Below are 10,698 nucleotides of genomic sequence, written 5' to 3' on the forward strand. Positions count from 1 at the left end.
TTTATTCATGAACTCAATGTTTCATAAATTACATGTGGGCCTGTCAGATGTTGAGAGATGGAGGAAGAAGACATAGAGCTCTTTTATTTTATTTTATTTTTTTGAGATGGAGTCTCACTCTGTCACCCGTGGCACGATCTCGGCTTACCGCAGCCTCACTTCCCAGGTTCAAGCAATTTTCCTGCCTCAGCCTCCAAAGTAGCTGAGACTACAGGCACGAGTCACCACGCCTGGCTAATTTTTTGTATTTTTGGTAGAGACGGGGTTTCGCCATGTTGGTCAGGCTGGTCTCGAACTCCTGACCTCAGGTGATCCTCCCACCTTGGACTCGCAAAGTGCTGGGATTACAGGTGTGAGCCACTGCTCCCAGCCAACACAGAGCTCTTTTCAAAGCACAGTGTAGATGCTGGATTGTCCATTCAAAAAGGCCACACCCACTGGGGCGAACACAAGACCAATTGGCATGCCTCTCTTCACTGTCTCTTAGGAAATGCTTAGGATGTGTCAAAAGATCTCAAACAATTTGTATTTGCTTAATAACCACTGGCTAAATTATAAGATTAACCTGCATATATACTGCATAGCTGAGCATATTTTAAAAGTGCAAAATAATCTCTATTTGTGATTTCGAGAAAGGCTTTTAAATCATACTTGCCTTCCTTCTGGCCAGCACAGGGTGGAGCTCTTATCCAGACTAAATAAAAGCATTTTCTAAATGGAAGGGATGGAAGCTACTTTAAACAGTTGGCACTTACGAATTTTTATCCAGTTAGTCTCTGTGTGGCACAGAAGGCTTCCAATTCTTTGCTTAAAAAAAGAAAAAGAAATAGTAGAGTCACAAATCAAAAATAAAGGAAGATGTGAGAAGCAGAGTACAAAGAAAAAGGAGATTCATGAATCATGAATGGAAACACTTGTTAATAATAAATTCCACTGATGGTGAATTTAAGCACAGCTGAGTTGTGTAGACCTCATAGTTTCACGATCTTGTTCCTAAGCAAGGTAAATATCTCCCTGGTGTTTAGGTGGTTCAGTGGCCTAATCAACAGAAAGTTCAGTTTGGAATGGGTCATAGACCCCTCGTTACCATCACTGGGTCTCTGTGGCTCTCTCTGCTGGGGCCGTCTGTCCAGGCCACGTTCACTGCCTGACTCTGTCACCAGGCCAGGTCCTGGCCCAAGAAAGAATATTTGCAATCCATAGTTGCTCTGCCTGTGGATGGTGGTTAGTTTGATTTGGAAAGAAGCAAGAAGTCCCATCTTGGTCCTGGATCCAAATCTTGTTTTCCAATAAAGCTTTATCATTATTAAATATTAGGAATATTTGGATATCCAAAATAAATAAAATAGTTTACCTAAGTCAGTAAAATGTAAATCAGAGGAGAGAAATTATTTGAAAATTGTGTAATTATTTTCAGAATTAATGTCTCGGCCAAGGTGGGTGGATAACGAGGTCAGGAGTTCGAGACCAGCAGCCTGGCCAACATAGTGAAACCTCGTCTCTACTGAAAATACAAAAAATTAGCCAGGCGTGCTGGCAGGCGCCTGTAGTCTCAGCTACTTGGGAGGCTGAGGCAGGAGAATCGCTTGAACCCAGGAGGCGGAGATTGCAGTGAGCCGAGGTCGCGCCACTTTACTCCAGCCTAGGCAACAAGAGTGAAACTCCGTCTCAAAAAAAAAAAAAGAAAAAAAAGAATTAATGTCTCAGTGGGGCCCAGGCATCAGCATTTTTAGAAAGCTCCATGGGTGGCTGAGTGTGGTGGCTCATGCCTGTAATCCCAGCACTTTGGGAGGCCACAGCAGGGGGATCCCTTAGGCCAAAAGTTCAAGAACAGCCTGAGCAACATAGGGAGATGCCTATCTCCACAAAAAAAATTGTTTAAGTCAGGTGTGGTGATGCATCCCTGTAGGCCCAGCTACTGAGGAGGCTAAAGCAGGAGGATCACTTGAGCCCAGAGTTCGAGGCTGCAGTGAGCTGTGATTGCACCACTGCACTCCAACCTGGGCAACAGAGTGAAAACCTGTCATAAAATATAAAATAAAATAATAAAATAAAATAAAATAAAATAAAAATAACATAAAATAAAAATCCGAGGCAGCAGGTCTGGAGTGAGGCCTGAGATTCTGCATTTCTGACAAGCTCCCAGCGCATGCCCTGTGCTGCTGGTTTTTGGACCACACTTTGAGAGGAAAGGCTTGTACTCAGTGGGTCCCAAATGTTCCACATCATAACCCTTCCCAGGGGAGCTGGTTAAGCCTCACAGATGCACAGGGCGCTCCATGAAGGTTGCTGATTCAGGAGGTCTGGGAGTCTGCGTTAAAAGCTGCCCAGCTGATTCTCTCGGCTTGCATGCCTGCTGGAGAAAGGCTGCCCTGACTTCCTCTAGGGAGTTGATTGTTTGCCTGGCTTTTGTTGTTTTACTTACTAAAGCTTCAAAATCTTATTCTCTTTCTTAATAATTCTGAATATCAGTGTATAGGCAGCATGATATTTTTTAGTATTCATTTCAGTTTTCAGAATCTTGATTACCTGGTAGGTAGTACTTTCTAGTACAATGGGCAAAAAATAAAAAATGATCAAAAACAATACTTTGATTCCACTTATCTAATTGTGTTGGCATTGTTCTTGCTGATCTCAATGTTCTTGGATCTAAAAAAACTGGCTAAAAAGTTATCATCATTAAGAAAAAACACTTGAGTTTTTTAAAATTAATTTTATTGGTTTAAATGAAGGATATATTTTCATCATGTTAAGCAGCTGAACTTTTTTTTTTTTTTTTGAGATGGAGTTTTGCTCTTATTGCCCAGGCTGGAGTGCAATGGCACGATCTCAGCTCACCTCAACCTCTAAGCCGTTGAACATTTGGCATCATTTGTTAGAGGAGTTAGCCCTCCCAGATGCATACATTCTTCTTTGCTTTGTGCCTTTAAAACTGGGGTGCCCCAGGGACTTCTCCATTTACACCTACACACAGTCCTTTGGGGATCCTATCCAAACTTAGGACTTTAAATACCACCTGCTGTCTAATGATTTGGAAACACAGATCTCCAGCCCACGACTCTTTCTTGAGCAGGTTAGTATAACCAGTTGTCTGGTTAATAACTCCCCTTGGATGTTCATGGACATTTTCAGACTCTTCTCTTCCAAAACAAGATAACTGATTTTTTCCCAAACCTGCTCCCCCCGGTAGTTCTCCCTGTATCGGCTGGAGCAACTCCATTCTTCTAGCCGCTTAGCCCAAACCTCTCTCACACCCACATTTAATCCATCCAGAGTTTTTGTCGGTTCTCCCTTCCTAATATATTCAAGATCTGACCACCTCTCACCTCTGTCAATGCCACGACCTGCCCTAAGCCACCATTCTCCCTTGCCTAAATGACTGCAGCAACTTGCTAGCTGTTGTCTGTCTTTTTTCTTCCTCTCCCCTTCCTCTTTCTTTTTATTGTAAAGTTTCTTCAAATAACCTTAGCTGTTGGTAGTAACAGGAACAACCCACATTGCAAAACATTGTATTCAATATTCTAATTTTGCTTTTAGAGGAAAAAAATTGTTGTTTAAAGAAAGCTGGAAGGAACTAGGTGTGGTTAACTGAGCTAAAACGTTATTGGAATAGTTCAGATGGAAAGAAACGAGAGGAATGGCAATGAGAATGCAAGGGTTTTAAATAGCATGTGTTCTTTTTTTTTTTTTTTGAGATGGAGTCTCGCTCTGTCGCCCAGGCTGGAGTGCAGTGGCACTATCTCGGCTCACTGAAAGCTCCGCCTCCCGGGTTCACGCCATTCTCCTGCCTCAGCCTCCCGAGTAGCTGGGACTACAGGCGCCCGCCACCAAGCCCGGCTAATTTTTTGTATTTTTTTAGTAGAGACGGGGTTTCACCATGTTAGCCAGGATGGTCTCAATCTCCTGACCTTGTGATCCGCCTGCTTCGGCCTCCCAAAGTGCTGGGATTACAGGAGTGAGCCACCGCGCCTGGGCACGTGTTCTTTCTTATATAACAAGCTCTTCAAATTCACAGGTTTGAGAGTGTGGTTGCCTTGCTTGTGGAGAAAGCAGCTGTGTTCATGTTTTGTATGTACCAGTGTTTCTCCTGTATTGGTTTTTGCTGACACGGATGTGAAATAGTTTTGCTTGTTCCATCGTTTTCCTTCTGTTTTTGTGTGTGTGTGCGTGTGTTTTAAAAAATCGTTTTTGTTGGCCGGGTGCAGTGATTCACGCCTGTAATCCCAGTACTTTGGGAGGCTGAGGCTGGCAGATCACGAGGTCAGGAGTTCGAAACCAGCCTGGCCAAAATGGTGAAACTGCATCTCTACTAAAAATACAAAAATTAGCAGGACGTGGTGGCATGCGCCTGTAATCCCAGCTGCCTAGGAGGCTGAGGGAGGAGAATCGCTGGAACTCGGGGTACAGAGGCTGCAGTGAGCCAAGATTGCACCACTGCACTTCAGCCTGCCCGACAGAGCAAGACTCCGTCTCAAAAAAAAAAAAATCGTTTTTGCTTCGGAGCTCAGGTTCTAGATCCTTCTCTGAGCCTTCTAACGACATCTCTTCTGTCTCAGTTAAGATCTGATCAACAATGAATAATGTCATTTCTCTTTCAAATCTAGCTTTAACCATCTGACTACCAACTCCTTTGCTTCTCCCCTCTGGGCCCCTAAACTTCAGTTAGGGTGAATTATTCAGTGTTTCCCCTGTGTGCCATGCTTTCTTCCCTGTGGGACAAGATTAGTTCGTGACATTTCCACCACCTTTATACCATTTCCTCTGAATTCATAGAACCTAATAGTAATAGACGACACTTGGTGAGCACTTACTCTGCGCCAGGCAGTGTGTTAAGTGTTTACGGTCATTTTATCATTTTAACCCCCCACTATATAAGGTAGACCCTTTATGATCCCTATTATACTGCCAGGTATGCCCTGCCCAGATCCCCCGGGTCCTCTTTTCCAACTCTGCATGCTCAGACCCCTGCTTCTGCGGGCTTGGCTGCAAATGCTTGCCCTGGAACCGTGTGCACATTACCCCTCACTGAGGGGAGAGTGGAAAGGCTCTGGGAGTTTGTGTCCCTCTCCCCCCTGGCCAGTGACAGAAGGAACTGGTGTGGGAACACAAGCACCCAGATCGTTGGCCTCAAGGAGGGAGAGGTTGAAGTGTGAGCCATGCTCCAGGACTCTCCAAGGATCAGCCTGAGCTGGCTTCTTCCCCTTCCCTGGCTTGCTTCCCTACTCCTTCACTTTTTTTCTTGGAAGCACATTCCGCAGTAAATCACCTCCTTTCCAAGCCTTGGCTCATGACCTGAGTCTGGAGGAACTCAACCTAAGACTCTTGTCTGGCTCATGCAAGGTACAGTTGCTATTCAAACCCGAGCAGTCTAAATCCTACCACAGTATAGAGTTCAAATCCCTCTGTTATGATGCCTGTCATGTCGGTATGATGACTCTGTTTCAATTTCTTTTTCCTAGAAAATGTTAGAAATTTTACCCGGGGAATCTTGTAGCAGTGTCTTTGATATTTGCTCACAGTTCTGAGTATGGTACTGGGGGTATACAAAGTCCTTTCTAGTGATGGGTGAGGTTGCATTTGGAGCATCTCACAATACTCTGATAAATGTCTTAAGCATCTTCCTGAGGCCGGGCGCGGTGGCTCACGCCTGTAATCCCAGCACTTTGGGAGGCCGAGGCGGGCAGATCATGAAGTCAGGAGATTGCGACCATCCTGGCTAACACAGTAAAACCCCGTCTCTACTAAAAAAAAAATACAAAAATCAGCCGGGCGTGGTGGCGGGCGCCTGCAGTCCCAGCTACTTGGGAGGCTGAGGCAGGAGAATGGCGCAAACCCGGGAGGTGGAGCTTGCAGTGAGCCGAGATAGTGCCACTGTACTCCAGCCTGGGTGACAGCAAGACTCCGTCTCTAAAAAAAAAAAAAAAAAAGCGTCTTCCTCCATGCACCCACAGCCCTGTGGACATGCATCCATCTATTATGCTACTGGGATCATGATTTCAAAAATTCTTTTGGATCTTTTGCTCACTCCTCTAGACTGTGGACTCCTGGGGGCCAGGATACTGGCCTATTCATGGTTGTTTCCCAATGCAGAGCAGAGCATCTAAATGGAGGTGTTCATCTTTTTGGATGTAATTCTGTACTACAAGAAAGTGGATTTAGAACTGTGGTTCTCAAGCCAGGCATGGTGGCTCACACCTGTAATCCTAGCACTTTGGGAGGCTGAGGCGGGCAAATTGCTTCAGTCCAGGAGTTCGAGACCAGCCTGGGCAACATGGCAAAAAACCCTGTCTCTACAAAAAATACAAAAATTAGCTGGGTGTAGTGGCATGTGCCTGTAGTCCCAGCTACTTCGGAGACTGAGGTGGGAGGATCACCTGAACCTGGGGTGGCTGAGGCTTCAATGAGCCGTGATCACACCACTGCACTCCAACCTGGGTGACAGAGTGAAACCCTGTCTCAAAAAAAAAAAAAAAGAACTGTGGTTCTCAAATTTCATTTGCATAAAAATTACTGTGGGAAAGGCAGTGGGCTCAAGGAATCCGCATTTTAAGAAGTATCCCAGGTGATGTTTAACCCATTGTAGATACTTTGAGAAACAGTAATTTATAAGGCCCAAATACTGAATAATAATCAACAGTTATGTTACAAATACTTACATAGTGGTTTCTTCATACTTGGCACTGTTGTTAGAGAACTATAAACTCATTTAATCCACATTTAATCCTCATGAGGTGAAAAGTACTATTAACCCCCATTTTTACATATTAGGAAACTGAGGAACAGAGATGCTAAGTAACTTGCCCCACAACTATAACTAGTAAGTGGAGTTGGGCCCCGGCATTCTGGCCCCAGAGGCTGTGCTCTTAACAGCTGCCTCACACCCCTTTTCCACTGATACATGCAAGAAAATCCACATGATTCCCAGCATGATTTTTGCTGAGCCCTTCCAAGGAGGCTGAAAGGAACAGAGGATACATTACTGCATGGAACACACAGGAAATATTTTATTAGTTTCCAGATGAAGCAAGGGATAGAGTACAAATATTTCAGTAGAGCTCCATAGCTCTCCTCAGGGAGCCCACTCTTGCATCCGTGGCCCCCCAATCCTGGCACCGCCTGTAGTCCCCCGGCCTCAGCAGGTACTGCTGCCCCCGGTAGTTGGGCAGCTCGTAGAGGACCCAGGAGCCCTCCAGCACGTTGAAGGAGTGGATCTCACTCAGGTGGAAGTGGTCGTGAAGAGAGGAGCAGTCCTCAGTGGTCTCCACCATCTGGCCCCTGTAGTCCTCTCGCTCATAGATCCTGAGCCTGTGGGAGCTGGCCTGGGGGTTCAGCAAACAGCAGATGAGGGAAAGTCAGAAAACCTGACTTCCTGGGGGATGGACCTAAAAATTTTTTTTTCTAGGCCGGGAGCAGTGGCTCACGCCTGTAATCCCAGCACTTTGGGAGGCCGAGGCGGGTGGATCACGAGGTCAGGAGATCGAGACCATCCTGGCTAACACGGTGAAACTCCGTCTGTACTAAAAATACAAAAACAAAATTAGCCAGGCGTGATGGCGGGCACCTGTAGTCCCAGCTACTTGGGAGGCTGAGGCGGGAGAATGGCATGAACCCGGGAGGCAGAGCTTGCAGTGAGCCAAGATCGCGCCATTGCACTCCAGCCTGGGGGACAGGGTGAGACTCTGTCTCAAAAAAAAAAAAAGTGACCAAGCTGAAAGAAAGACACTGCCAACACCAGGGCTGCTGTGTATAGTTGGGTAGGTTGTACACTGTGAAACTGAAGAGGGCACCATTCCCCATTCATTTGGTATGAATGGTGCTCCCTAGGGTTTTCTGGTACAATCGACATGAATAGACACACTGGTCCTGCTCAGGACCACTTTTAAATATTTTATGTATTTGTTTTGTTTGTTTTGTTCTCTCCTTCATAAATTTGTGGTGGTTTGGACTCTCGTTGGATGACACATAAAATAATGTTTTTATGTTGTTTTTTTTTTTTTTGAGATGGAGTCTCGCTTTGTCACCCAGGCTGGAGTACAGTGGTGCGATCTCGGCTCACTGCAAGCTCCGCCTCCCGGGTTCATGCCATTCTCCTGCCTCAGCCTCCCAAGTAGCTGGGGCTACAGACGCCCGCCACCGCGCCCGGCTAATTTTTTGTATTTTTAGTAGAGACGGGGTTTCACCGTGGTCTCGATCTCCTGACCTCGTGATCCGCCCGCCTCGGCCTCCCAAAGTGCTGGGATTACAAGCGTGAGCCACCGCGCCCGGCCTGAGGCGTTTCGATTAGAGAGTTTTGTTGGTGTGAAATGTGAAACGTGAGGATGAACTTGCCTTCTCCCCGGGGTGTTTACGGTAGGATGTGATTCTCCTTTAAGAGAACCTCTCTATGATCCTACCTGCTGATAAGCAGGGTATCAGATAACTAATGCAGGCGCTTGGATGCCAGGGGTTGGGCCTGAGGAAGCCCTGTTTAGGCACCTGGCCTCAGCTTTGATCCCTGGAGCCTGGGTGGAAGCAGGGAAGTCTTCAGCTGCAGCACCGTGCCTGCTTCATTCAGCACAGGCAATGAAACTCTCAACTGTGGGATTCATGAAGCGACCCTTTGGCGTTATTACACTGGTAACTTTCTATTTAACTAACAACTTTGCTAACTAAAGGCTAAGCTTAGTTGGTTATAGCTGCTGACAAATGCAAGTTAACATGCAAATATAACACATTGAAAATCCTACAATCTTGCAAAGATTCTGCCTTCTTCACCCTGGGGCAAAACCCTCGTGGCTCTCTTCTTAAGGCTCTGACTCCAGGGACTGGGGTCTTCCTTCCTTTTGCCAAGACCCGGCCCCTCCTGGTGTTCCACTGTCTTTAGAGCAGGGTTTTTCAACCGCAGCACTCTTTTGACATTTGGGGCCAAAAAATTATCTGCTGGGTGGGGAGGCTGTTGTGTGCATTGCAGGACATTGAGCAGCATCCTGGCCTCTACCAGCTTGGTACCGGTAGCATTACTGTCTCGTTGTGACAAGCAGAACTGTCTGCAGATGTTGCCAAAGGTTCCCTGGAAAGCAAATCCACCCCCCATCTCCCACTAAGAACCACTGATTTAGAATAACTTTGGTGCACCCAGTCTCACTCCTTAGTTTGGATTCTTGCTACCTAAGTCTAATACTAAAAAATAACTTTCTCTGGACAAATTTTATGTGATCCACGTAAGTTTAATAAGCCTCATTTACATCTTTCTCTTTTAAAAATTATAACTTTTGTGGAAAATTTAGAACTATAAAGCAGTAGAAAGGAGAAAAGATTTTAAGCCATAGTTTTGTATAAAAAGTAGCACTGTTGATGTATATTTAAAAACTCCTAATTCTCACACCTGTGATCTAATATTTCCATCTCTAGGAATTTGTCCAACGGAAAAAATTAAAGATGCATACAAAGATTATGAACTGTGATATTTTGTCAGAATGGTGTTTATAATATAGAAAATTAGATGCAAATAAAATGTCCAGAATAGGGCATTGATTAAATAAATCATGGAACACTTGTTTGATGAGATGCTATGCAACTACCAAAAATCATGTTGTCAAAGAATTTATTTAAGGGTATGGAAAATGCTTACCATATGTCAAGTTAAAAAAAACCAAGTATATTATACTCTGAAAATTACAAAATATTGAAAGAAATTAAAGAAGACATAAATAAGTGGAAACACATCCTATGTTAATGGATTGGAAGGCAATATTGTTAATATGTCAGTACTACTCAAAGCAATCTACAGATTTAGTGCAATCCCTATCAAATCTCAATGATTTCCTTATGCAGAAAGAGAAAAATCTATCCTAAAATTCATTTGGAATCTCAAGGGACCCCAAATCAACAAATTAGTCTTGCAAAAAACAAAGTTGGAAGTTCCTTATTCCTTATTCCTAATAAGGAATGCTGACACATGGCACATATGAACTTTGAAAACATGTGAAGGGAAATAAATCAGACACAGAAGAACAAATATTGTATGATTCCGTTTATTTGAGGTACCTAGAATAGTCAGATTCATAAAGACAGGAAGTGGAATGGCGGTTACCAGGGATTGGGGGAGGTAGGATTGGGTAGTTATTGTTTAATGAATACAGAGTTTCCCTCAAAACTAAAAGTCTTTTAGCACATGTACCACCCCTAGAATTTCCGGTAAACCAGCACCAGCCTGAAGATCACGTTCTCATCGAAGAGTGAAAAAAAAGGAAACTTGAACCAGCCTAGGAAGGACCCTACCTTGTGCTGCTAACCACCGAGACTGCTGTTTGTACAGCGAAAAAAGGATGGACTCATCACAGCCCAGTCAAGAAAGCGCCACCCCCTCCAGAGTTGTGGGCCATAGTCCCAGGGGAAAACCCTACCAAACTAAGCTAAGAAAAATTTAACATTTTCATCTGTTCTATTACTCTTTCTTCTTTTTTCGCTCTATTACTGACCATCTAGTTATTAACATAACCAAGTCAATTTTGCCTCAAACTATTGCATTTAATGCTTGCCTTGTTATACCCTGTGGGGATTTGCCAAGTCAAAGACAGCTCTCTACTTCAGAAAAGTACCTCTGTCTCTCCTGACTCTCCTCAGACTGGGCGTTAGTAAATTAGGACCACTTAATCCGGGGAAATTTCGATAAAGACTCCAGTGTCAACCAGGAGTCTTGCCCCTCAATGTATAGCT

The 10,698-nt window shown here is 44.6% G+C and overlaps 1 pseudogene; it reads right to left on the reverse strand.

Moving 5' to 3' along the window:
* Positions 1 to 7,046: 7,046 nt before the first annotated feature.
* LOC115832295 lies at positions 7,047 to 7,352 on the reverse strand (annotated as a pseudogene).
* Positions 7,353 to 10,698: the final 3,346 nt, after the last annotated feature.

Source organism: Nomascus leucogenys, chromosome 22a (genome assembly GCF_006542625.1).
Source record: "Nomascus leucogenys isolate Asia chromosome 22a, Asia_NLE_v1, whole genome shotgun sequence".
Lineage (NCBI taxonomy): Eukaryota > Metazoa > Chordata > Mammalia > Primates > Hylobatidae > Nomascus > Nomascus leucogenys.